This window comes from Choloepus didactylus, chromosome 10, assembly GCF_015220235.1.
Source record: "Choloepus didactylus isolate mChoDid1 chromosome 10, mChoDid1.pri, whole genome shotgun sequence".
In the NCBI taxonomy this organism is placed as follows: Eukaryota; Metazoa; Chordata; class Mammalia; order Pilosa; family Megalonychidae; genus Choloepus; species Choloepus didactylus.
In genome coordinates this window covers 87164612-87192095 of record NC_051316.1, presented here as the reverse complement: position 1 = coordinate 87192095, position 27484 = coordinate 87164612, and the positions used below count along the sequence as shown (strand labels likewise).

General features: G+C 39.9%; 1 protein-coding gene across 1 annotated transcript in view; it reads right to left on the bottom strand.

Moving 5' to 3' along the window:
- Window positions 1–27484, bottom strand: part of LOC119504648 (ral guanine nucleotide dissociation stimulator-like) — a 69537-nt gene that overhangs the window by 37902 nt on the left and 4151 nt on the right. The window contains exons 2-4 of the mRNA XM_037796989.1: window positions 17586–17764; window positions 6587–6686; window positions 4710–4840 (exon numbers count right to left, since the gene is read on the bottom strand). The gene's annotated coding sequence lies outside the window, so the exon portion shown is untranslated. The remainder of the gene's footprint in view (window positions 1–4709; window positions 4841–6586; window positions 6687–17585; window positions 17765–27484) is intronic.

Here is a 27484-nt window from a genome sequence, read left to right as displayed (position 1 = left end):
TGGCCTACTCTCTGAGCTTCTGCAGGGGACCTCTTAGCACCTTTGGGGCCTTTCTCTCCAAGATCTCTAGGTGTTTCTCTCTTAAAGGACTCCAGTAAAGTATTAAGACTCACCTTGAATTGAGTGGGTCACATCTCAATTGAGACAACCTAATCAAAAGGCCTGACCCATGATGGATTAAAAGAACATGGCCTTTTCTGGGAACATAGCTTCAAACCAGCACATCTCCCTAATTCATTCTATGAGGTCAAAAATCACCATCATACCAAAACCAGAAAGACACCAGAAGAAAATAAAATTATGAAAAATATTTCTTATGAGCATAGATGTAAAAATCCTCAACAAAATACTAGAAAATTGAATCTAACAGCACAGTAAAAGAATTATATCCTATGATTAAGTGGGATTTATGCAAGGGTCTTTCAACATTAGAAAATCAATTAAAGTAATACACCACATTAATGTAATGAATTTAAAAATCCACATGATAATCTCAATTAATGCAGAAAAGGCATTTGAGAAAATCCAGCACCTCTTCTGACAAAAGCACTTAGGAAACTAGGAATAGAAGGAAACTTCCTCAACATAGTAAAGGGCAGATACGAGAAGCCCACACTAATATCCTGTTTACTGGTGAAAGACAGAAAGCTTCTCCCCTGAGATTAGGAACAAGACAATAATGCCCACTGTCACCACTGTTATTCAACATTGTACTGGAAGTTCTAGCCAGAGTAATCAAGCAAGAAAAAGAAATAAAAGGCATCCAAATTGGAAAAGAAGATGTAAAACTTTTTTTTGCAGACAACATGATATTACATACAAAAAATCCTGTAAAATCTACAACAAAGTTCCTAGAGCTAATAAATGAATTCAGCAAAGTGGCAGGATACAAGATCAACACCCAAAAAATCAGTACTGTCTCCAATAACTAGCAATAAACAACTGGAAGAAGAAATCAAGAAAAAAAATGTGATTTACACTAGCAACTAAAAGAATGAAATATCTAGGAATCAGTCTAAACAAGGATGTAAAGGACTTGTAACACAGAAAACTATAAACATTGCTAAAGAAAACCAAAGAAGAACTAAGTAAACGGAGGACATTCCAAGTTCACAGTTGGACCAGTAAATATTGTTAAGATGGCAATTCTACACCAAGTGATGTATAGACTCGATGCAATTCCGATCAAAATTCCAACAACCTTCTTTGCAGAAATAGAATAGCTAATCTTTTCCATTAAATGGAAGGGCAAAGGGCTCTGAATAGCCAAATCCACCTTGAAAAAGAAGAATGAAGTTGGAGGACTCACACTTACTAGTCTTAAAAACTGACCTCAAAGCCACACTAATCAACACACATGGCACTGACACAAGGACAGACATATAGGCGAATTTTATCAAATTCACAACTCAGAAATAACCCCTCATTTTTATGCCCAGCTGTTTTTTGACAAAGGGGAAAGACCACTCGATTGAAAAAGAATAGTGTCTTCAACAAATTGAGCTGGGAAAACCAGGCCTCCAATTGCAAAAGAATGAGGTGGACCCCTACTTCACACCTTATACAAAAATCAAGTCAATATGGATCAAACACCTAAAATAGAAGCTAGAACTACAAAACTCCTAGAAGAAAATAAGGAAGCATCCTCAGGACCTTGTGGTAGGCAATGGTTTCTTAGATCTTACACTCAAAGCTCAAGCAACAACAAGAACAACAAAAAACGGAGAAATGGGACTTCATTAAAATTAAAAACCTTGTGGCATCAAAGGACTTTATAATGAAAGGAGAATGAAAACCTACATAATGGGAAAAAAATATTTGGAAATCACATGCCCAATAAGGGTTTAATATCCAGAATATATAAAGAAATCCTTTAACTCAACAACAAAAAGAATCCAATTTAAAAATGTGCAAAAGACTTGAATAGACATTTCTTCAAAGAAGATATATAAATGTCTGAAAAGCACATGAAAAGATACTCAACATCATTTAGCCATTAGGGAATGCAAATCAAAACCACATGAGATACCATTTCAATAGCTGCTAGAATGGCTACTATTTAAAAGATGGAAAATTACAAGTGTTGGAGAGGATATGGAGAAATAGGAACATCCATTCATTGCTGGTGGGAATGCAAAATGGTGCAGCTGCTGTGGAAGACAGTTTGGCAGTTCCTCAGAATATTCAGTATAGAATTACCATGTGATCTGGTAATCCCATTTCTAGGTATAAACGCAAAAGAATTGAAAGCAGGAATTCAAACAAATATTTACATGTCAATTTTCATAGTGCCATTATTCAGAATTGCCAAAAGACAGAAGCAACCCAAGTATTCATCAACTGATGAATGGATGAACAAAATATGATATATATATATACACAATGGAATATTATTTAGCATTAAAAATGAATGAAGTTCTGAAACATATAACAACCTGGATGAACCTTGAAGACATCATGTTGAGTGAAATAAGCCAGACATAAAAGGACAAATATTGTATGATCTTACTGATATGAAATAATTAGAATAAGCAAACTCATAGAGTGAATCTAGAATATAGGTTACCAGGGGATGGAATGGGGGTTAGGAATAGGCAGTTAAGGCTTAAAATTTTGCAAAGCTCCTATTTGGAAAGATGGAAAATATTTGGTAATGGCTGGTGGTAATGGTAGCACAACATTGTGAACATAATTAACAGAACTGAATTAAATATTTGAGTGTGGTTAAAGGGGAAAGCTTAGGTCTTAAAAAAATTTAATACAAATTTTTTAAAAGTCCATGGATCTGCATAACACAGATAATGAATCTTAAGTTAAATCAAGGACAATAGTTAACAGTACAACTATAAAAATGTGCTTTCATCAATTGTAACAAAGGTACCATACCAATACAAGGTGTGATTTTAGGGTGGTATATGGGAATCCTGTATTTTATATTTGATGGTAGTGTAAACCCACAACAAGGAAGGAAGGAAGGGAGGGAGGGAGGGAGGAAGGAAGGAAGGAAGGAAGGAAGGAAGGAAGGAAGGAACAGCATCAACATTCAAGGGTATATGTCCAGGATTATTTTGGAAGGGGTGGGGCAAGATGGTGGAGTGGTGAGGTGTAGAATTGGGATAATAGCCTAAATTCATATCTTTAGTAGTCTATACAGTACTGGGACTGACAAAACTTGGGGGCTGTGGAAAAGTCTTGAAAAGGGATTTCTTTAAACAAATAATAATAATAATTCTAAGAAGCTCCTTACAGGAAGCCTCAGATATTTGCAATTGGCCTCTGGACCCAGGCAAGGGTGGAGCTAAGATAGTAATGAGCGACAAAGCAATAAGTCTAGGGAGAGAGATAATACCCTAAAGGAAGTAACTTTCCAGTGACAAGGCGCAGGGCCCAGCTCAAGTGGTGACCCTTATTCAGGGAACTCAGACCTCAGGGATTGTATAACAGAAACAGTCTGAGTCAGCCACATCTGGGTCTGCTGAGAATTAAAGGCACAGCACCTCTTTACACTGGAGGGGAGCTACGGGCTGACAAGCGCCACAGGAGGGTCTGACAACCTGTGGGGTCTCATTCCCAGGGAAATGTGATACAGAGTACCCCCTCCTCCTGAGGAATGAAATCCTGATGGACAGGATAATAATAATAATTCTATTAATCATTACTTTTGCTGAGGCAAAATACTGAAAACCACTAAACATCTAACAAATAGAACAGTTAAACTGGGGTATGAAAGAACACCCTATGGCCACTAGGGAGGCAATGCTTGGAAGACTGATTCTAGATGGGCAACAGTCTGGCAACTAGGTAGGAGGCATTAAGCAGGGCAAAGGGGTTGATGTACCTGTCTTGAAGTTATCTTTAGGCTGGGAACAGAAGCCCTTGGGGAACAGTGTGTAGGTCACCACTCAGGCAGGGTCGAGAGGGAAGGTTGGGGGATGCGGAGACTGATGAACCTCAACCTCAGGAATAAAAGCAGAAAACAGACGTTTCTGTTCCCCAGCCCAGATGATCAGGATTTCAGCATAGGGATAATAAAAAAATTTCAGCCTTAGTAACCAACCTCTATTTGCTGTGTCTCTATTCTCTGGAATAATTAGAATGACTTCTGACAAAGGGTCTGACTTTGGATAAAGCAAGGAGAGGATGAATTGCTGGGTGAGGGATGGAGACCCATTTCACAACCAGGCTTGACGGGAAAGAGCAGATGGAGGCAATTCCAGAATAGGAAGCAGGCAGGCCAACTGGCCAAAGCCTGGGGCCAGCATCAAAAAAAAAAGAAAACCTAAGAAAATGGTTTGGGCCCCTAAGAATAATAGGTGGATGGACTAAATTGACAATGGAAAATACAAACATTACAATGTAGTAGAAAGAGTGAAGCTTTGAAGGTGGTCTCTGCCATGTTGTAGTTGTATGCCCTATTTACAGCTGAACTTCAGGTGTAAAATGATTATAAGGCTCACTTTACAGGGCAAGTTGTATGCATTTGAGAGAATATATCCAGTACCATGTCTATAATAAAGCTGGTGCTCAGCTAGACCCTACACACAAACATGATGTTCAGGCAAAGCAGGTGGGGCATAAAGATAGGGTCTGGAAGGGAACTCAAGCAATGAGAAGAGCTGGAGGTCTGGGTTCCCTGCACCATACAGTGGTGCCCTTTCTTAAGTTTGTTTGGAGGCCCTGAAACTAGCACAGGGGTGGAAGAAACTAACCTGGTCAGATAGCACTGGGTTCTTTGAGTACACCCTGTGTCAGGCACTGTGGACAACCACACTGTATGGGAACCTGTTAGCCATGCTGGTCACCATGATGATGAGTTCCTTGTCAGCTCTGCTGAGCTGGCCTGGGGAAGAAGAGGAAAGGAGACATGCCCATAAGCCCTGGACAGCAGTTTAGAAGAACCCAGACAGGCTCAGACAAGCTTTAGCCACAGTCATCCATCTACCTACTCACCTACTCATTCACTCATTCATTCATCCTACCTCCCTCATGGTAATTACTCTTTGATGTCAACTTGTTCTTTTATTTTGTTTAGTTGTTCATTTTCTGTTTTCTCCTCTCCAGAATATGTTTGAAAGTTCAGTTTTTTTTCTGACTTGTTCACCATGGCATCCCCAAAGGAGTGCCTGGCATATAGTGGGTGCTCAGAAAATACTTGTTGAATGAATTACTAAATTCAAGAAACATTTTTCTGAGGTCCATCCGGTGCTGGGATAACACCTTTTGAGAGGAGGAGGAAGAAGAGAAAAGACTTCCTAATCTCAGGAGACCTGCTACTTGGGGATAGGGAGAGCTACAGCAGGAGGGAACTCACTTTGGAACCCGGCACCATTCTGGGAACTTTGCATATGCAATCTCATTTAATCCTCACACCAGCTCTGCAGAGTGGGTATTACTAATACCATTATATTTGCAAGTAAACCAAAGCTCTGAGACATATACTTAGCTGAAGTTCACCTATATTATTTATAGCATAAAAGGACCTTTTTCATCCCACTAGGATAGCGAAGTCATGGAAAGATATGATGCTAATTTAAGGCAGACATCACCCTGCAGGCCACTGGCAAAAGGCAGATAAGAGGGCTGCAAGGAGTGCAGAGAAGGAAGAGTTCCTTGTAAATGAAGGCATGTAAAATGGACTTTGAAGGAAAGATCAGATTCTTTCAAATCAAAGGCACAGACAGGAGAAAAGGCATCTCAAGGGCAGAGCAAAGTGTAAGCAAAGTTAAAGAGGGGAGATATCATGAGACCTCATGATATCAGGGGAATAGAATGTAGCCCACTTTGACTCAAAGACAGAACATAAAAAGGGGGTGAGGGAGATGAGGCTGCAAAGACAAGCTGCTGTCAGACCATGAAGAGCCACTGTGACAGACTGCTAGCTGTTTCCCAGTACCTGCACTCCCCTTCTTCCTTTAGAAACAGAATCCCTTCATTTAACTGGGCACTTAGCCAAACAGCTTCCCTTGCAGCTAGATATGACCACATGACTATGTTCTGGCCGATGGAATGTAGAAGGATGCCATGTGTGTGACATCCATGTCATGACCTTAAAGGAAAGGGATGAGTACTGCCCTTGTGTTTCTTCCTGCTGGCAGGCAGTGATGAGCCAGCATGAACATGCAGGCAAGAGCAACTGCCGGACAGTAAGCAACACAATGGCCCTGTGCAGCTCCTCTGCAGACTATTAGGTGAGAGAAATAAAAACTATCGTGCTTAAACCAATGAATTTTGGGGTCTGGGTAACAGCAGCCTAACCTGAATCCTAACTAATAAATCCATGAATGCCAGACTAAAGTCCATGGGCTTTATTCAGAGGATCATAGTGAATCATGGAGGGCTTTCAAGCCCCAAGTAAGAAAACTGAGCCAGAGTCACTACTTAATTTATTTCAGTTTTACACCTATAATCATAAAATTACATTCCAACCTCAGCCTCAAAATCCAGAGGACATCACAGCCAACTATCGCCTTTCTGAGCTTCTCCCTAACCCTGCAGTGATCTGACCTGGGATTATGCGGGAAGCAACACTAGCAAGCAGGAACCTGGATCTTATCCAAGAATGATTAACCACTGTCTTTCCATTTACCTGTTTCTTTATTGTAGATTTCATTGTAATAAGCAAAGAAGGCTCTGAATTCTGATGGTCGGTGAGACAATGCTTTAAATATATTTGGTAAAAATCCTGTCTGCAGGGAATGAAAAAAAAAACAGGAAAACATATAAAATGCAAAGTAAGATTAATACCAATGAACTACATATTGAAAGTGGATAAAATAGGAAATTTTATGTTGCATATGTTACCACAATAAAAATAAGCAAGTAAATAAATAAATATTTTAAAAATGAAAATTAAGAACAGGGAGGGCAAACAGTAACTGGTGGGTACTGTGCCATATCATCTGCTGAATACCAGATGCACTCTTGTGTATATACCACATTTTATTTATCCACTCATCTGTTGAAAGACATTTGGGTTGTTTCCATCTCTTGGCAATTGTGAATAATGCTGCTATGAACATTGGCGTGCAGATATCTGTTCGTGTCACTGCTTTCCGATCTTCCGGGTATATACCGAGAAGTGCAATCGCTGGATCGAATGGTAACTCTATATCTAGTTTTCTAAGGAACTGCCAGACCGACTTCCAGAGTGGCTGAACCATTATACAGTCCCACCAACAATGAATAAGAGTTCCAATTTCTCCACATCCCCTCCAGCATTTGTAGTTTCCTGTTTGGTTAATGGCAGCCATTCTAATCGGTGTTAGATGGTATCTCATTGCGGTCTTAATTTGCATCTCTCTAACAGCTAGTGAAGCTGAACATTTTTTCATGTGTTTCTTGGCCATTTGTATTTCCTCTTCAGAGAACTGTCTTTTCATATCTTTTGCCCATTTTATAATTGGGCTGTCTGTACTATTGTCATTGAGTTGTAGGATTTCTTTATATACGCAAGATATCAGTCTTTTGTCAGATACATGGTTTCCAAAAATTTTTTCCCATTGAGTTGGCTGCCTCTTTACCTTTTTGACAAATTCCTTTGAGATGCAGAAACTTCTAAGCTTGAGGAGTTCCCATTTATCTATTTTTTCTTTTGTTGCTTGTGCTTTGGGTGTAAAGTCTAGGAAGTGGCCGCCTAATACAGTTTTCCTACATTATCTTCTAGGAGTTTTACGGTACTTTCTTTTATATTGAGATCTTTCATCCATTTTGAGTTAATTTTTGTGTAGGGTGTGAGGTAGGGGACCTCTTCCATTCTTTTGGATATGGATATCCAACTCTCCCAGCCCCATTTGTGGAAAAGACCATTATGACTCAGTTCAGTGACTTTGGGGGCCTTATCAAAGATCAGTCGGCCACAGATCTGGGGATCTATCTCCGAATTCTCAATTCGATTCCATTGATCTATATGTCTATCTCTGTGCCAGTACCATGCTGTTTTGACTACTGTGGCTTTATAATAAGCTTCAAAGTCAGGGAGTGTAAGTCCTCCCACTTCGTTTTTCTTTTTTAGAGTGTCTTTAGCAATTCGAGGCATCTTCCCTTTCCAAATAAATTTGATAACTAGCTTTTCCAAGTCTGCAAAGTAGGTTGTTGGAATTTTGATTGGGATTGCATTGAATCTGTAGATGAGTTTGGGCAGAATTGACATCTTAATGACATTTAGTCTTCCTATCCATGAACATGGAATATTTTTCCATCTTTTAAGGTCCCCTTCTATTTCTTTTAGTAGAGTTATGTAGTTTTCTTTGTATAGGTCTTTTACATCTTTGGTTAAGTTTATTCCTAGGGACTTGATTTTTTTAGTTGCTATTGAAAATGGTATCTTTTTCTTGAGTGTCTCTTCAGTTTGTTCATTTCTAGCATATAGAAACATTACTGACTTATGTGCATTAATCTTGTATCCCGCTACTTTGCTAAATTTGTTTATTAGCTCTAGTAGCTGTATTGTCGATTTCTCAGGGTTTTCCAGATATAAGATCATATCATCTGCAAACAATGACAGTTTTACTTCTTCTTTTCCAATTTGGATGCCTTTTATTTCTTTGTCTTGCTGGATTGCCCTGGCTAGCACTTCCAGCACAATGTTGAATAACAGTGGTGACAGTGGGCATCCTTGTCTTGTTCCTCATCTTAGAGGGAAGGCTTTCAGTCTCTCACCATTGAGTACTATGCTGGCTGTGGGTTTTTCATATATGCTCTTTATCATATTGAGGAAGTTTCCTTCAATTCCTACCTTTTGAAGTGTTTTTATCAAAAACGGATGTTGGATTTTGTCAAATGCTTTTTCAGCATCTATTGAGATGATCATTTGATTTTTCCCTTTTGAATTTTTAATGTGTTGTAATACATTGATTGATTTTCTTATGTTGAACCATCCTTGCATGCCTGGAATGAACCCCACTTGGTCATGGTGTATGATTTTTTTAATGTGTCTTTGGATTTGATTTGCAAGTATTTTGTTGAGGATTTTTGCATCTATATTGATTAGGGAGATTGGCCAGTAGTTTTCCTTTTTTGTAGCATCTTTGCCTGGTTTTGGTATTAGATTGATGTCAGCTTCATAAAATGAGTTAGGTAGTGTTCCATTTTCTTCAATGTTTTGAAAGAGTTTGAGTAAGATTGGTGTCAGTTCTTTCTGGAAAGTTTGGTAGAATTCCCCTGTGAAGCCATCTGGCCCTGGGCATTTATTTGTGGGAAGATTTTTGATGACTGATTGGATCTCTTTGCTTGTGATGGGTTGGTTGAGGTCTTCTATTTCTTCTCTGGTCAGTCTAGGTTGTTCATACGTTTCCAGGAAATTGTCCATTTCTTCTACATTATACAGTTTGTTGCCACACAGTTGTTCATAGTATCCTCTTATAATGTTTTTAATTTCTTCAGGATTTGCAGTTATGTCATCTTTTTCATTCATTATTTTGTTTATATGGGTCTTCTCTCTTTTTGATTTTGTCAGTGTAGCTAGGGTCTTGTCAATCTTGTTGATCTTCTCAAAGAACCAACTTTTGGTGATATTTATCCTCTCTATTGTTTTTTTGTTCTCTATGTCATTTATTTCTGCTTTAATCCTTGTTATTTCTTTTCTTCTACTTGGTTTAGGATTGGTCTGCTGTTCATTTTCTAGCTTCTTCAGTTGATCCATTAGTTCTTTGATTTTGGCTCTTTCTTCCTTTTTAATATATGCGTTCAGTGCTATAAATTTCCCCCTCAGTACTGCTTTTGCTGCATCCCATAGGTTTTGGTATGTTGTGTTCTCATTTTCATTCATCTCTATATATTTAGCTATTTCTCTTGCTATTCCTTCTTTAACCCACTGATTGTTTAGGAGTGTGTTGTTTAACCTCCAGGTATTTGTGAATTTTCTAAGTCTCTGATGGTTATTGACTTCTAATTGCATTCCATTGTGGTCACAGAATGTGCTTTGAATAATTTCAATCTTTTTAAATTTATTGAGGCTTGTTTTATATCCCAGCATATGATCTATTCTGGAGAAAGTTCCGTGAGCACTAGAAAAGTGTGTGTATCCTGGTGATTTGGGATGTAATGTTCTGTATATGTCTGTTAAATCTAATTCATTTATCAGATTGCTTAGGTTTTCAATTTCCTTATTGGTCTTCTGTCTGGTTGATCTATCTATAGGAGAGAGTGATGTGTTGAAGTCTCCCACAATTATTGTGGAAACATCAATTGCTTCCTTTAGTTTTGCCAGTGTTTCTCTCATGTATTTTGTGGCACCTTGATTGGGTGCATAGACATTTACGATTGTTATTTCTTCTTGTTGAATTGCCCCTTTTGTTAGTATGTAGTGGCCTTCTTTGTCTCTCAAAACATCCCTGCATTTAAAGTCTATTTTATCTGAGATTAATATTGCTACACCTGCTTTCTTTTGGCTGTAGCTTGCATGAAATATTTTTTCCATCTTTTCACTTTCAATTTCTTTGTGTCCCTGTGTTAAGATGAGTCTCTTGTATGCAGCATATTGATGGTTCATGTTTTTTGATCCATTCTGCGAATCTATATCTTTTAATTGGGGAGTTTAATCCATTTACATTCAATGTTATAACCGTGAAGGCATTTCTTGAATCAGCCATCTTATCCTTTGGTTTATGTTAGTCATATATATTTTTCCCCTCTCTCTATTAATATCCTTTATTGTACCCATACCGAATCTCTTTAGTACTGAACCTTTCTCCAAGTCTCTCTGTCCTTTCTTTGTTTCTCTGTCTGTAGGGCTCCCTTTAGTATCTCCAGTAGGGCAGGTCTCTTGTTAGCAAATTCTCTCAGCATTTGTTTGTCTGTGAAAAATTTAAGCTCTCCCTCAAATTTGAAGGACAGCTTTGCTGGATAAAGTATTCTTGGCTGGAAATTTTTCTCACTCAGAATTTTAAATATATCGTGCCACTGCCTTCTCGCCTCCATGGTGGCTGCTGAGTAGTCACTACTTAGTCTTATGCTGTTTCCTTTGTATGTGGTGAATTGCTTTTCTCTTGCTGCTTTCAGAACTTGCTCCTTCTCTTCTGTGTTTGACAGTGTGATCAGAATATGTCTCGGAGTGGTTTTATTTGGATTTATTGTATATGGAGTTCTCTGGGCATTTATGATTTGTGTATTTATGTTGTTTAGAAGATTTGGGAAGTTTTCCCCAACAATTTCTTTGAATACTCTTCCTAGACTTTTACCCTTTTCTTCCCTTTCTGTAACACCAATGAGTCTTATATTCGGACGTTTTATATTATCTAACATATCCCTGAGGTCCGTTTCGATTTTTTCAATTTTTTCCCCCATTCTTTCTTTTATGCTTTCATTTTCCATTCTGTCATCTTCCAGGTCACTGATTCGTTGTTCAACTTCCTCTAGTCTTGTACTATGAGTGTCCAGAATCTTTTTAATTTGGTCAACAGTTTGTTTAATTTCCATAAGATCATCTATTTTTTTATTGAGTCTTGCAATGTCTTTTTTATGCTCTTCTAGGGTCTTCTTGATATCCTTTGTATCCAGTACTATGGTCTCATTGTTCATCTTTAGTTCTTTGAGTAGCTGCTCTAGGTACTGTGTCTCTTCTGATATTTTGATTTGGGTGCTTGGGCTTGGGTTATCCATATCGTCTGTTTTTTTCATATGCTTTATAATTTTATGTTGTTTTTGGCCTCTTGGCATTTGCTTAACTTTATAGGGTTCTTTTAGGATTTGTAGACCAACTGAAGTCCTTATCTCTAATTTGTCAGATCTACAGCTTCGTGGAGTACACTTTCTCTAACTAACCAGCAGGTGGCATCCACGAGCCACCTGTTCTCCACAAGCCAGTTCTCCCCTGCTTAGCCTTTGTGGTGAGTGGGGGGTGAGTCTTGTGGGGTCCAATTGGTGTACCAAGCTTGCGTGTGTAGTTGGTGTTGCCCGACCTGTATATGGGGCGTGTTTCTGGGCGGTCAGGGAGAGGGGGTGGCTCTAACACTCAAATCTCCCTGGTGATCCTGGAGTTTTAAAGCTGCTGCAATAGTCTAATCCTTCAGTTCAGTCCTGCCACAGTTTGTCTCTGCCACTGACCCACAAGTCCTTGGTATTGGCGTATGGCTCCTGAGAGTTGCGTGTGGGTCCCTCTTCCAGGCTGTGCACCCCCTAGTCCTCTGTTGAGGGATGACTGTGCTATGTCACAGGTGAGTGCCATCCCCCCAGGGCAGTTCTGGGCTGCTGGGCTGTGTAGGGAGGCTCCCAGTCTGCTGAAGTGATGGCTGAATGGGGCTTTGTTAATTCACACTGCTCCACCTTCCCAACTCTGGGACAATCAGCTGAGGTTGCAGGGAAGGCTAATGTCCACGCCCAGTTTTGTGGTGTGTGCCTGTTATTTGAAGCACTTCCGTCACACTGGGTTGTCTGGGGCAGCTCTGGGCTATGGGGCTGGTGATGGGCAGGAGTGTTTCCTGTCCACCAGGATGATGGCTGTGAGCGGACACCCCCCTTTTCTGGGGAAGTTGTGGTGTTTAGTGAATTTTCTAAGCCACTGGATTATTGCCTTTTGTCTCAGAGCTCTCTTAGTTCTGCTCTTGTCTTGACCTGCCCAAACTGCAAGTCTTTGAGGCTTTCCGTACTGGGCTTCTTAGAGTAATTGTTTTAGAAAAAGAAAAAGGATTAAAAAAAAAAAAAAGGGCCCTCCTCACAGATCTAATGTGTTATTGAAATGCTAAGAGACAAAGCAATTAGGGCCATTAAGGAAAGGTCCACAGGGCAGAAAGATCAGCTTTTCTTCGGGATTTGCATATGAGCTCAGGGCCTGAGCTCTCCCCTTCCCCTTTCTATGTTCACCAGAACTCCAAAAATCCTCCGCTTTTATTTTGGAGTTTTTCGTGCTGTTGTTTTCTATGCCTGTCTCCTCTCTGCTGGGCTGGCTGCTCTCAAATTCTCTGGTGTCTCGTCACAGTCTATCTATGGTTGGAGTTTGGATCAGTAGAATGAGTTTCCGATAAGGGCTGCCACTGCAGTTCTCCCTTCTCCTTCCTGGAGATGACAGCCCTTCTCCCATGGGACTGAGCCTGGCAGGGAGGGGTGCGGGTCCCCTGGCCACAAAGCCTTACAGATTTCATTGATCTCAGCAGTTCCATGTTTTCATGAGTGTTGTATGAAGTATGCCCAAAGTCAGATTGCTCTGTGGTGTCCAGTCCACGCAGTTCCTGGCTTTCTACCTACTTTCCTGGAGGAGTAACTAAAACATACAGCTCACCAGTCCACCATCTTGCCCCGCCTCCCCAGATGCACTCTTAAGGAAGGTCACAGCCTGGTTCTCAAAGTACAACCCACACGAACCTTTTCCTTTTAACCTAGTCTAAGTGTTACTTCTAGAGGCGAACCAAGCTTATTTTTTTTAGTAAGCCATTTTATGAAATATAGAGAGTGAGTGTTAAAACTAAATGAAATGATATTTCTTAGAATTCAGGTTCTACTATTTTTCTGTCTTTTCACAGAAGGGATGGTAGTGCTCATTATTTCTAAGAATTTAAATTAGGAACACACCTTAATATTAGTATAGTACTTTGTAAAGTTCTTTCATACATCCAATCTCATTTTCCTTTCTCTACAACCCTGTAAGGCAGGTAAGGCTGAAACCATTATCTCTAGTTTACAGATAAGGAAACTGAGGCCCAGAGAGGTAAAGAAACTTGCCCAAGGCCATACCAAAAGTAAGAGGCAGCCCTACAATTTTTTTTCTGGTTTGCATTCTATTTTTTCCCCCAATATCACCCCATTTTTTAACACCTTGCAAGGATGACATTCATTTGTTCTACCTCATGTAAAAACATATTTGTACAGTTTATCACAATTGTTGAGCATTCTAGGTTTCACTAAATTATATAGTCCCAGTCATTATTTTCCCTCTTTCCTTCTGGTGAACCATGTGCCCCTAAACTTCCTCTTTCAGCCATACTCAAAGTCATCTTTGTTCAGTGTGCTTACATTATTATGCTACCATCACCCAAAATTGTGCTCCAAACCTCTCAGTCATCTTTTCCTGTCTGTCTGTAGTGCTCCCTTTAGTATCTCCTGTAGAGCAGGGATCTTGTTCACAAACTCTCTCAGTATCTGTCAGAGAATATTTTAAACTCTCCCTCATAACTGTAGGACAGTTTTGTCAGATATAAAATTCTTGGTTGGTGGTTTTTCTCTTTCAGTATCTTAAATATATCACACCACTGTCTTCTTGCCTCCATGGTTTCTACTAAGAAATCTGCACATAGTCTTATCAAGCTTCTTTTGTATGTGATAGATTGCTTTTCTCTTGTTGCTTTCAGGATTCTGTCTTTGTCTTTGACATCTGATAACGTGATTATTAAGTATCTTGGCATAGGTCTACTCAAATCTATTTTGTTTGGCGTATGCCGCGCTTCTTGGATCTGTAATTTCATGTCTTTCATAAGAGATGGGAAATTTTCAGTGATTATTTCCTCCATTATTACTTCTGCCCCTTTTCCCTTTTCTTCTCCTTCTGGGACACCCATGACATGTACATTCACACACCTCATGTTGTCATTCAATTCCCTAAGAAGTTGCTCATATTTTTCCATTCTTTTCCCTATCTCTTCTTTTGTGTGTAGGATTTCAGACGCCTTGTTCTCCAGTTCCTGAATGTTTTCTTCTGCCTCTTGAAATCTGCTGTTGTATGTCTCCACTGTGTTCCTCATCCCTTGTGTTATGCTTTCATTTCCATAGATTCTGCCAGTTGTTTTTCCAAACTTTCAATTTCTTCCTTATGTTCACCCACTGTTTTCTTTATATCCTTCATCTCTTTTGCTGTACCTTCCCTAAACTTGTTGAATTGATTTAGCATTAGTTGTTTCAATTCTTGTATCTCAGCTGAAGTGTAAGTTTGTTCCTTTTACTGGGCCATAGCTTCATTTTTCTAGTGTGATTTGTGGTTTTCTGTTGTCTAGGCATCTGGTTTCCTTGACTACCCCAATCAGATTTTCCCAGACCAGAATGGGCTCAGGTCTCAAAATGGGGCTATATTCCATTTCAGGTTTCCCTGAGGGTGTGTCTTAGAAGATTGGTGGTCTCTCCTGTGAGGTCTCTAGCTGCTGTGCTTTTCCTAACCTGCCCAGCAGATGGCACATGTCAGCCTGTCACTCCCCACTGGTGTAAAGAGGTGTGGTCCCTTTAGTTCTCAACTTAAATTGTTTCTGGTTTGAATGTTTCTCCCCAGGCCCTGGGGCCTGAGTTCTGAAGGGAGGGTAGCACTTAAGCTGGACCCCACCTCTCTCCTCTTAGGGAAGATACACCCCCTATGGACTTATCTTCTGCATCTGAATTACTCCTTTGTCTCTCTGTCTCTGTTAATTCCCTGTCTGGGTCAGGGCACTGTGAACTGAAAATGGCTGAGGCTTTCTCCACCGAGCCACTCAGATTGAGAAGGAAAAAACAAGGGAAAAAAAGCCTTTTCTGAGCCAGTCCACAGCCCCCTAGTTCGCCCGTTAGTCAAGAGACAGTGCTCTTTCCAAGACACAGGTGCCCTCCAGCTCTCTAAGGTCAACAGTCTCCAAAAGCCTCTGTATTTTTTTTATTTTTCCATCAACCCCACTTTGTCTCCACTGGGAGCAACCTCAGGGTACGCTGTTGCTTGTTAGGGGTTTGTCTATGTTTGTGGCTTGTATTCAGCAGTCCATATTTGTTAATTAAAACCCCAGTTGGAGCTAGGCTGAGCTATATTCACTTGCTCTGGGAATGCTGCTTTCTCCCACAGCGAGGTCTTGCAGCTCAGCCTGCCGTGGGGGAACGGGGCTCCCAGCGTGGTTCCACAGTTTTTACTTACAGCTTTTATACTGTGATCTCAGTCAATCCACCTATTCCAGGCTGGTGTACGATGTGTGGACAGTCACAGTTGTCCCCCAGCAGTTGTTCCAGACTATTTACTAGTTGTTTCTTGTTGTTTATTAGTTGCTCTAGAGGACTAAGTTCCACACCTCTCTATATTACCATCTCGCCCCCCTCTCCAGCCCTGGGATTTTAACATTGGGTTTTCAGTATCTTTTCTCATGGGATGCTATGGCAGACACTGTTGGATGCTACTAAACACCCATTTCTTCCCTCCTTCCTTGAAACAAAACCTGAATGCTATTCAGATATTAGGGAAGGATGACTCTTTTCCCCAGCTCTAGTCCATGAATCCTGATTGGTCGAAACCAATCATGGTGATTCCATTCCATTTGTCACTGATTGGTTAAGAATGGGCTCATGACACAGCTCTATCCAATGAGAAATGAGGGAAAATAAGCAGGGAGGCCTCCCCTTTCTCTCTCTCTGTAGTGGCATATGAGGAAGCTTTCATCCTAGCCACATCCAGGAGTTGTGTAAGGATGTAATGTTTTACTGATACAGCCATTCAGTGACCACAAGGGAACAGCCTCAGGACAGAGCCGTCAATCTGAAGAAGAGAGAGCCAAAAATTGGAATCTGGTCCTTGATGACATCATAGCCACTGGATTAAACAAGCCTGGAATTACCCTGTCCCTGACATTAAATTGTCCTTAACATTTAAGCAAGCTGAATTGGATTTTCTGTTACCTGTAACTGAAAGCACATCAACTGATAATAGATACTAAAGGTTCATTACAGTCTAGAAAATACTGTATAAAGAACCATTTATATTAGCCTGGAGAGGGGTTTGAAGAATAGAAGGTGGGGAGGAGTGGACAGCTGAAAGTGGTTCTGAGGAAGAAGCTGCAGACTCTGAACATTTCCCATCAGAACAGCTGTGCTTTTATCTTTTTTATATAATGGCTTTTCATGTAAGATTTTGCTTGTGAGAAAAATACACAAAATTATACCACTGCATTTGAAAAACAAAAATTTAAAGCTAATGTTTATGTTTAAAGAAGGGTTTTATAATTTGGCAGCATAGATCACCAGATTTAAAAATTATACTCAGGAAATAATTCATCAGGATACGCAAAAAGAGAAATGTACAGACATCAATGGCAAGTCCAAAGTGTTCACAATTTGTAGATTGCTGAAATAAAATATAGTATTTATATTGTATAATGCTATATCATTATATAGCCACTAAAAATAATGACGTTCATGATAACATAATCTCATTAAAAATTCTCATGTATATTTATACAAAGAAAATAAGGAATAAAACATCAAAATGCTAACAGTGGTAGACACCAGATGGTGGAATTTTATTATTTTTGAATTTTCTGATTATTTAATTTTTAATTCTTGAATTTTCTGATTTAATTTTTCTAATTTTTCAATATATAAATAATAATAATTTTTTAATAGGAAAGAGCAAGGAAACACCCACACTTCTTTAAGCACATGGCACAGATTCTCAACTGCTGTATCTCCATGCCATATAAGACTGGGAAACAGAACAGTGCTAAATAGGGACACATAACAATCCCAGAACTCAAGGGGCTATACCTAAGATAAGAAGAAAAAATTATGTCTTTCTGGCTGAAATACAACTAGACCCCAAAGGAAGAATCCATCTACAGAAGGAAACTTGAACAGAATGAGGCAGCCAGTTCCAGGGATTCCACTAAGGCTGACAAAAGTCTGCACTGGCTGTGACTCCCTGCACCAGGTGGGTATCTCACCTGCTTTTCTATTTCTTCCATGAGCTCTACAATGTCATAAGGTAGGTCCTTCTTGTAGGGGATCGGGTAATGTCCAACAGGTTTGGACACTTCTTCCTGCTGAGTTTCATAAAAGCGGAAGTTCAGGGCCACCACAGGCAAATCGTTCCAAAATCATTTGACAAAAGGTGAAGAAGAGACTAAGAGGAAACAAAGACAGGTTTTGATGAGCTACCAAAAGAATGCCTTGGATAGCTAGTTTGTACATCTGGTCTTAAAGGAAAGATGACAAACAGGTTCCACCTCCTGTGCCAACTCCCACTGATTAGAAGTCCCTGCTCTGAGAACTTATGAAAGGGATCCTGGGATCAATTATGAAAGAGTTCTGTAATCAATTAGCGATGTCTGACATGGGAATGGGGTATGAGGGCATGGTGGCCCAAGTAACTTATTATTTGCAATACTTTCCTTAAAAGCCCAGCTCAGTTACCACCTTATAGCAACAAAACTTCCTGGAGTTCTTTGTGGCTATGAAGCTTTTCTACAGCCCTTTCAAGTCTACCAAGTGACTGCCAGGATTTTATCATTCACCACCAATCACAATGATATAACTATATGAAATAAGTGCCTAAAGTGCTAGGTTTTTATTTTACATGCACTCTCCAATACTCCCAGCAATCCTGCATTTTACAGATATGAAAAACTAAGGATCAGAAAGGGTAGGTCACACAGAGATCAAAGTTTGAGCCTAGATTCAAATCTAGATCTGTGAGACTCCAAAGTCTATGTTCTTCCCACTAAGCAGTCCTATCTCTTTATAAAAATCTAACATACCAGTATGCTAAATGAAGAGAAGAAAACAGACTAAAATCTGAATAGGAAGCCACTTCAGGCCTTCACCTAAAAAAGGTTCTAAGAGGGGTACAAGAAATCGATACCATGCTTTTCTAGAAAGCTCAGGCTGGTCAGGTAATCCAAGACTGTGAAAGCCTAATGTAGGGCTGTCTGAAGGCATTCTGCCTGGGTCCAAATCCCAGCTCTGCTGCTTACCCACTGTGTGACCTGAGGCAGATTACTTCTCTGTGCCTGTTTCTTCACCTGTAAAGTATGGATAATAATAACACCAAACTCATGGAATTGTTATGACTACTTGATGAGTTAATAAATACAAAGCACTTAAAACAGCATCTTGCACTTAGTAAATGATATATAGGTATTTATTAAATAAATAAAATGTGTCAAATTTAAAATAAAAGTGTGATTAAGTGTATCGGGATGCATTGTGTATCAGCTGATATTCACTTACATGTTTAAATGCTGGACCCACGGAAAAGATATGGACAGCTCCTCTAGGAACCCCTCAGTGGGCCCTAGGTACTGTAAAAGCCCACCTGCCTAGATTTCTCGCTTGACATTTCATCTCTGTGCCATCTTCCTCCTGAAGGGGAAGGCCTAAGCTGTGGAATTTTGTAGCCCACTTACCTTGGCGTTCCGTACCCACTAGACAGAGTAGGGCAAAAAACTAAATAACTAGGTCATCAATGGGCCACTGGTCTAGGAGATTGTCAGGCAAAAAGCTCTGCCCACAAAAAATTCATATTCTTGAAGACTGGAATTGGGAAATCAGAAGAAGCAAAGGAGCACCAATGACAGTTGGGCTGAAAAGTCATGAGGTGGAGAGAGGCCATGGGGATCATGATGGGAGTCAGAGAGAAATCATGAGTAAACTGCAGCTATGAGGGGGTCAAAAGACTCAGGGTAGAGAGTGAGGAAGAAAGTTCATGGTAGTTAGAGATGTAGTTAGACAAAGACAGAGAAGAACTAAACGTAGCTGATACATATTCATGGCAGAGCTCCTGAGGTCCTGCTGCAGACGTCCCTTGAGCCACGTGGGTACCAAAATGACCTCTCAATTTCCATACGGCATGGCTGCAACACAGTCCCTGTTATTGGATTCCTATAATCACTTGGTTTTGCAATATGTCTGGGATAGGGCTTGTTTCAGTTTCCTAATGCTGCCAGAATGCAAAATACCAGAAATGGATTGGCTTTTATAAAGGGGGTTTATTTGGTTACAAAGTAACAGTCTCAAGGCCATAAAGTGTCCAAGGTAATGCATCAACAATCGGGTACCTTCACTGAAGGATAGCCATTGGTGTCCAGAAAACCTCTGTTAGCTCAGAAGGCATGTGGCTGGTGTCTGGTTGCTCCCAGGTGGAGTTTCAAAATGGCGTTCTCCAAAATGTTGCTCTTGGGGTATTTTGTCCTCTCTTAGCTGCAGCTGCTCTTCAAAGTATCACTCTCAGTTGCTCTGAGTCCCCCTGTCTGTGAATTCCTTTATACCATTCCGTGATCCAATTAACACCCACCCTGAACGGGCGGGGTAACATCTCCATGGAAATTATCCAATCAAACGTTTCTCTCACAAGTGATTGAGTCACATCTCCATGGAAACAATCAAAGAATTCCAATCTAATCCATACTAATATGTCTGCCCCCACAAGACTGCATCAAAAAATATGGCTTTTTCTGGGGGACATAATATATACAAACCAGCACAGGGCTCATGCATTGACAATAAGAATGACAACCAAGAACAGAAATGTGTCCTCATGGAAAAAGGTTGCTACTTAAGCACACTATAGTGAAGTCATCCAGTCAGAAAGTCCTGTCTCCCTGTCCTCTCAACATCTCCCTTAACAGGGCCACTAATCAACTTTTCAGTGTATCACTCTTACTTAAAAACAGTCAGTCAAGGATACCAAATATTTAAGGATATGAAACAAAACAAAAAGGAAAAAAGAGGAAACAGAGACAATGAAAGAAACAGAGGAAAATGTCAATCTATAACTAATATCCTAAGAGACTTGAAAACAATAAAGTATTCATAAAGACAGAATAATATGCTATGAAAAAGGAAAAATCAGAATATAACAAAGACCTCTTTCCTAAGTAAACCTAGGATGAACTAAAATTTCAACAGAAAGATTGGAAGATAAAATACTGTCAAGGAAAAACCTCCCAGAGGGGAAAAAAGAAAGAGAAGATAAGAAAACAAGAGGATCAATCAAGGAAGTTTAATTTCTAACTAACTGGAGTTTCAGAAAGAAAGGGTAAAGTAGGGGAGGAAATTTATCAAAGAAAAATGACGAGAGAGGCGGGGCAAGATGGCGGACTGGTGAGCTGTATGTTTTAGTTACTCCTCCAGGAAAGTAGGTAGAAAGCCAGGAACTGCGTGGACTGGACACCACAGAGCAATCTGACTTTGGGCATACTTCATACAACACTCATGAAAACGTGGAACTGCTGACATCAGCGAAATCTGTAAGTTTTTGCGGCCAGGGGACCTGCGCCCCTCCCTGCCAGGCTCAGTCCCGTGGGAGGAGGGGCTGTCAGCTCCAGGAAGGAGAAGGGAGAACTGCAGTGGCAGCCCTTATCGGAAACTCATTCTACTGATCCAAACTCCAACCATAGATAGACTCAGACCAGACACCAGAGAATCTGAGAGCAGCCAGCCCAGCAGAGAGGAGACAGGCATAGAAAAAAACAACACAAAAAACTCCAAAATAAAAGCAGAGGATTTTTGGAGTTCTGGTGAACATAGAAGGGGGAAGGGCAGAGCTCAGGCCCGAGCTCAGGCCCTGAGGCGCATATGCAAATCCCAAAGAAAAGCTGATCTCTCTGCCCTGTGGACCTTTCCTTAATGGCCCTGGTTGCTTTGTCTCTTAGCATTTCAATAACCCATTAGATCTCTGAGGAGGGCCCTTTTTTTTTTTTTTTAATCCTTTTTTCTTTTTCTAAAACAATGACTCTAAGAAGCCCAATACAGAAAGCTTCAAAGACTTGCAATTTGGGCAGGTCAAGTCAAGAGCAGAACTAAGAGAGCTCTGAGACAAAAGGCAATAATCCAGTGGCTGAGAAAATTCACTAAACACAACTTCCCAAGAAAAGGGGGGTGTCTGCTCACAGCCATCATCCTGGTGGAATGGAAACACTCCTGCCCATCGCCAGCCCCATAGCCCAGAGCTGCCCCAGACAACCCAGTGTGACGGAAGGGCTTCAAATAACAGGCACACACCACAAAACTGGGCGTGGACATTAGCCTTCCCTGCAACCTCAGCTGATTGTCCCAGAGTTGGGAAGGTGGAGCAGTGTGAATTAACAAAGCCCCATTCAGCCATCACTTCAGCAGACTGGGAGCCTCCCTACACAGCCCAGCAGCCCAGAACTGCCCTGGGGGGACGGCACTCACCTGTGACATAGCACAGTCATCCCTCAACAGAGGACTCGGGGTGCACAGCCTGGAAGAGGGGCCCACTTGCAAGTCTCAGGAGCCATACGCCAATACCAAGGACTTGTGGGTCAGTGGCAGAGACAAACTGTGGCAGGACTGAACTGAAGGATTAGACTATTGCAGCAGCTTTAAAACTCTAGGATCACCAGGGAGATTTGATTGTTAGGGCCACCCCCCCCTCCCTGACTGCCCATAAACACACCCCATATACAGGGCAGGCAACACCAACTACACACACAAGCATGGTACACCAATTGGACCCCACAAGACTCACCCCCCACTCACCAAAAAGGCTAAGCAGGGGAGAACTGGCTTGTGAAGAACAGGTGGCTCGTGGATGCCACCTGCTGGTTAGTTAGAGAAAATATACTCCACGAAGCTGTAGATCTGATAAATTAGAGATAAGGACTTCAATTGGTCTACAAATCCTAAAAGAACCCTATCAAGTTCAGCAAATGCCAAGGGGCCAAAAACAACAGACAATTATAAAGCATATGAAAAAACCAGACGATATGGATAACCCAAGCCCAAGCACCCAAATCAAAAGATCAGAAGAGACACAGCACCTAGAGCAGCTACTCAAAGAACTAAAGATGAACAATGAGACCATAGTACGGGATACAAAGGAAATCAAGAAGACCCTAGAAGAGCATAAAGAAGACATTGCAAGACTAAATAAAAAAATAGATGATCTTATGGAAATTAAAGAAACTGTTTACCAAATTAAAAAGATTCTGGACACTCATAGTACAAGACTAGAGGAAGTTGAACAATGAATCAGTGACCTGGAAGATGACAGAATGGAAAATGAAAGCATAAAAGAAAGAATGGGGGAAAAAATTGAAAAAATCGAAACGGACCTCAGGGATATGTTAGATAATATAAAACGTCCGAATATAAGACTCATTGGTGTTACAGAAAGGGAAGAAAAGGGTAAAAGTCTAGGAAGAGTACTCAAAGAAATTGTTGGGGAAAACTTCCCAAATCTTCTAAACAACATAAATACACAAATCATAAATGCTCAGCGAACTCCAAATAGAATAAATCCAAATAAACCCACTCCGAGACATATACTGATCACACTGTCAAACACAGAAGAGAAGGAGCAAGTTCTGAAAGCAGCAAGAAAAAAGCAATTCACCATATACAAAGGAAACAGCATAAGACTAAGTAGTGACTACTCAGCAGCCACCATGGAGGCAAGAAGGCAGTGGCACGATATATTTAAAATTCTGAGTGAGAAAAATTTCCAGCCAAGAATACTTTATCCAGCAAAGCTCTCCTTCAAATTTGAGGGAGAGCTTAAATTTTTCACAGACAAACAAATGCGGAGAGAATTTGCTAACAAGAGACCTGCCCTACTGGAGATACTCAAGGGAGCCCTACAGACAGAGAAACAAAGACAGGACAGAGAGACTTGGAGAAAGGTTCAGTACTAAAGAGATTCGGTATGGGTTCAATAAAGGATATTAATAGACAGAGGGGAAAAATATGACAAACATAAACCAAAGGATAAGATGGCTGATTCAAGAAATGCCTTCACGGTTATAACGTTGAATGAAAATGGATTAAACTCCCGAATTAAAAGATATAGATTTGCAGAATGGATCAAAAAGAATGAACCATCAATATGTTGCATACAAGAGACTCATCTAAGACACAGGGACACAAAGAAACTGAAAGTGAAAGGATGGAAAAAATATTTCATGCAAGCTACAGCCAAAAGAAAGCAGGTGTAGCAATATTAATCTCAGATAAAATAGACTTTAAATGCAGGGATGTTTTGAGAGACAAAGAAGGCCACTACATACTAACAAAAGGGGCAATTCAGCAAGAAGAAATAACAATCATAAATGTCTATGCACCCAATCAAGGTGCCACAAAATACATGAGAGAAACAGTGGCAAAACTAAAGGAAGCAGTTGATATTTCCACAATAATTGTGGGAGACTTCAACACATCACTCCCTCCTATAGATAGATCAACCAGACAGAAGACCAATAAGGAAATTGAAAACCTAAACAATCTGATAAATGAATTAGATTTAACAGACATATACAGGACATTACATCCCAAATTACCAGGATACACATACTTTTCTAGTGCTCACGGAACTTTCTCCAGAATAGATCATATGCTGGGACATAAAACAAGCCTCAATAAATTTAAAAAGATTGAAATTATTCAAAGCACATTCTCTGACCACAATGGAATACAATTAGAAGTCAATAACCATCAGAGACTTAGAAAATTCACAAATACCTGGAGGTTAAATAACACACTCCTAAACAATCAGTGGGTTAAAGAAGAAATAGCAAGAGAAATTGCTAAATATATAGAGACGAATGAAAATGAGAACACAACATACCAAAACCTATGGGATGCAGCAAAAGCAGTGCTAAGGGGGAAATTTATAGCACTAAACGCATATATTAAAAAGGAAGAAAGAGCCAAAATCAAAGAACTAATGGATCAACTGAAGAAGCTAGAAAATGAACAGCAAACCAATCCTAAACCAAGTAGAAGAAAAGAAATAACAAGGATTAAAGCAGAAATAAATGACATAGAGAACAAAAAAACAATAGAGAGGATAAATATCACCAAAAGTTGGTTCTTTGAGAAGATCAACAAGATTGACAAGCCCCTAGCTAGACTGACAAAATCAAAAAGAGAGAAGACCCATATAAACAAAATAATGAATGAAAAAGGTGACATAACTGCAGATCCTGAAGAATTTAAAAAAATTATAAGAGGATATTATGAACAACTGTATGGCAACAAACTGGATAATGTAGAAGAAATGGACAATTTCCTGGAAACATATGAACAACCTAGACTGACCAGAGAAGAAATAGAAGACCTCAACCAACCCATCACAAGCAAATAGATCCAATCAGTCATCAAAAATCTTCCCACAAATAAATGCCCAGGGCCAGATGGCTTCACAGGGGAATTCTACCAAACGTTCCAGAAAGAACTGACACTAATCTTACTCAAACTCTTTCAAAACATTGAAGAAAATGGAACACTACCTAACTCATTTTATGAAGCTAACATCAATCTAACACCAAAACCAGGCAAAGATGCTACAAAAAAGGAAAACTACCGGCCAATCTCCCTAATGAATATAGATGCAAAAATCCTCAACAAAATACTTGCAAATCGAATCCAAAGACACATTAAAAAAATCATACACCATGACCAAGTGGGGTTCATTCCAGGCATGCAAGGATGGTTCAACATAAGAAAATCAATCAATGTATTACAACACATTAACAAGTCCAAAGGGAAAAATCAATTGATCATCTCAATAGATGCTGAAAAAGCATTTGACAAAATCCAACATCCGTTTTTGATAAAAACACTTCAAAAGGTAGGAATTGAAGGAAACTTCCTCAACATGATAAAGAGCATATATGAAAAACCCACAGCCAGCATAGTACTCAATGGTGAGAGACTGAAAGCCTTCCCTCTAAGATCAGGAACAAGACAAGGATGCCCACTGTCACCACTGTTATTCAACATTGTGCTGGAAGTGCTAGCCAGGGCAAGCCGGCAAGACAAAGAAATAAAAGGCATCCAAATTGGAAAAGAAGTAAAACTGTCATTGTTTGCAGATGATATGATCTTATATCTAGAAAACCCTGAGAAATCGACGACACAGCTACTAGAGCTAATAAACAAATTTAACAAAGTAGCGGGATACAAGACTAATGCACATAAGTCAGTAATGTTTCTATATGCTAGAAATGAACAAACTGAAGAGACACTCAAGAAAAAGATACCATTTTCAATAGCAACTAAAAAAATCAAGTACCTAGGAATCAACTTAACCAAAGATGTCAAAGACCTATACAAAGAAAACTACATAACTCTACTAAAAGAAATAGAAGGGGACCTTAAAAGATGGAAGAATATTCCATGTTCATGGATAGGAAGACTAAATGTCATTAAGATGTCAATTCTACCCAAACTCATCTACAGATTCAATGCAATCCCAATCAAAATTCCAACAACCTACTTTGCAGACTTGGAAAAGCTAGTTATCAAATTTATTTGGAAAGGGAAGATGCCTCGAATTGCTAAAGACACTCTAAAAAAGAAAAATGAAGTGGGAGGACTTACACTCCCTGACTTTGAAGCTTATTATAAAGCCACAGTTGCCAAAACAGCATGGTACTGGCACAAAGATAGACATATAGATCAATGGAATCAAATTGAGAATTCAGAGATAGACCCTCAGATCTATGGCCGACTGATCTTTGATAAGGCCCCCAAAGTCACTGAACTGAGCCATAATGGTCTTTTCAACAAATGGGGCTGGGAGAGTTGGATATCCATATCCAAAAGAATGAAAGAGGACCCCTACCTCACCCCCTACACAAAAATTAACTCAAAATGGACCAAAGATCTCAATATAAAAGAAAGTACCATAAAACTCCTAGAAGATAATGTAGGAAAACATCTTCAAGACCTTGTATTAGGCGGCCACTTCCTAGACTTTACACCCAAAGCACAAGCAACAAAAGAAAAAATAGATCAATGGGAACTCCTCAAGCTTAGAAGTTTCTGCACCTCAAAGGAATTTCTCAAAAAGGTAAAGAGGCAGCCAGCTCAATGGGAAAAAATTTTTGGAAACCATGTATCTGACAAAAGACTGATATCTTGCATATATAAAGAAATCCTACAACTCAATGACAATAGTACAGACAGCCCAATTATAAAATGGGCAAAAGATATGAAAAGACAGTTCTCTGAAGAGGAAATACAAATGGCCAAGAAACACATGAAAAAATGTTCAGCTTCACTAGCTATTAGAGAGATGCAAACTAAGACCACAATGAGATACCATCTAACACCGGTTAGAATGGCTGCCATTAAACAAACAGGAAACTACAAATGCTGGAGGGGATGTGGAGAAATTGGAACTCTTATTCATTGTTGGTGGAACTGTATAATGGTTCAGCCACTCTGGAAGTCGGTCTGGCAGTTCCTTAGAAAACTAGATATAGAGTTACCATTCGATCCAGCGATTGCACTTCTCGGTATATACCCGGAAGATTGGAAAGCAGTGACACGAACAGATATCTGCACACCAATGTTCACAGCAGCATTATTCACAATTGCCAAGAGATGGAAACAACCCAAATGTCCTTCAACAGATGAGTGGATAAATAAAATGTGGTATATACACACGATGGAATACTACGTGGCAGTAAGAAGGAACGATCTCGTGAAACATATGACAACATGGATGAACCTTGAAGACGTAATGCTGAGCGAAATAAGACAGGCACAAAAAGAGAAATATTATATGCTACCACTAATGTGAACTTTGAAAAATGTAAAACAAATGGTTTATAATGTAGAATGTAGGGGAACTAGCAGTAGAGAGCAATTAAGGAAGGGGGAACAATAATCCAAGAAGAACAGATAAGCTATTTAACGTTCTGGGGATGCCCAGGAATGACTATGGTCTGTTAATTTCTGATGGATATAGTAGGAACAAGTTCACAGAAATGTTGCTATATTATGTAACTTTCTTGGGGTAAAGTAGGAACATGTTGGAAGTTAAGCAGTTATCTTAGGTTAGCTGTCTTTTTCTTACTCCCTTGTTATGGTCTCT